The following is a 1,666-nucleotide window of genomic DNA, read 5'->3' on the forward strand; positions in this document are numbered from 1 at the left end:
GCCATATCAGTCATAGTCTTAGTCATCATCATGTGACTCTGAACATCATCGGTGTCGTTCACACGATTTAGGTGTTCTCAGAACGATATTGTAAATTCCGGCCGAAAATTTCCTCAGTGTTTCAGAATTCTAAAATCTTCGGAACCTATCTTTATAAACCGGGCAAATTTCGTGCACATTCGATGTGATGTTACCCTGCATTGTAAATGTTTTGATTCGTTTTCTACGGTGGTTTTGTAGTCTTTTTTGGGGGGGTGGGGGTGGGGTGGGGTGGGGGGGACGTTGAACTTAATGTTGATATGACTATCATTCTGATTCAGTCCGGCACTGCACGGCCAATGTGAAGCCACCCGTACCAGGCCGCAGCCCACAAAACCGTCGTTTGCAATCAGTGACGCGTTCAGTTCATTCAGCCGTTTACCTAGTTGTCAGTGCCCAGGCAATTGTGTACACAGCCACTCAAACTGGTAAATAAACAAACAAACAAACAAAAACAACAACAACAACAAACAAGAGAGGCAAGGCCTTCAAGACTCACTTGTGATACACTTTTAAAAAAATCCAAGCTTTTTTGTATTCAGTTTAATTTCAAAATGTAATGTTTAAGATGAGAAAGATCAGTTTAAAGCAAATTAAGTCCCCTAGCATTAATTACAGAGCAATTTCCCTTTTTTACTATCTGCACCAAAACGTTTGCAAAATGAATAAAACTTCCATGCTTAGCAAAAGAAGTTCCTGTTTGAACAAAAAAAAAATGATAATAACGACTGCTCTTGTTGTTGGGTCAGAATATCAGATCAAAGTGCCAAGTTTAGAGAATACAAAAAATATAAATATAACAGTAAATGCAGTTTGCATATAATTAGGCTTCATTTAAAAAAAAAAAATTTGTGCCCATCCCAGAGGTGCAATATTGTTTTAAACAAGATGACTGGAAAGAACTGAATTGTTCCTATTTTTATGCTTAATTTGGTGTCAACTGACAAAGTAATTGCAGAGAAAATGGCATTGTTAAAGTTTACCACGGACACACACACACACACACACACACAGAGACAACCGAACACCGGGTTAAAACATAGACTCACTTTGTTTACACAAGTGAGTCAAAAAACAACAACAACAACAACAAAAAACCACAAGAACACGGCGGCTTGGTTCGTCAAGTCTCGTAGTCAGTTTCTCAGTGAATTCGCGGCGACTAAAAATTTTAGTCAGTGGAACATTTCGCCGGCGCGGCGTCGTTCAGTTTTGAAACTTAACTGCTGAATAAAAAAGGTGTGTAATAATTGACGACACTGACTGACCGGATACATGTAATTCAGTTCTCACACATCTACCTGTATGGGTTAAACGCACGAACATTTTCTCTTCAAAGTCTAGGGTCCGCCGCCAATAATATAGATAAGACACTTCAAGATATTGACCGACGAAATTACTATACACACATTGAAGCCTAACGTCGCACGTAAGCATCCTAAATTCCTCCGTGGAGCTGAATTTAAGATGCTAAAGTACACTGACTGACGGAATAAATCCCACTTAGTTTAGCATCAGTCCTAAATCAATTCCTGAGCTGAATTTAGCCGGGACTGCCTTAGTACGATTTCACCCACGTGGTATTATCAGTTAACTCTCTCCATACGAACGACCAAAGAGACGACGT

The sequence above is a fragment of the Babylonia areolata genome, chromosome 3 (assembly GCF_041734735.1).
Source record: "Babylonia areolata isolate BAREFJ2019XMU chromosome 3, ASM4173473v1, whole genome shotgun sequence".
NCBI classification, from domain to species: domain Eukaryota; kingdom Metazoa; phylum Mollusca; class Gastropoda; order Neogastropoda; family Buccinidae; genus Babylonia; species Babylonia areolata.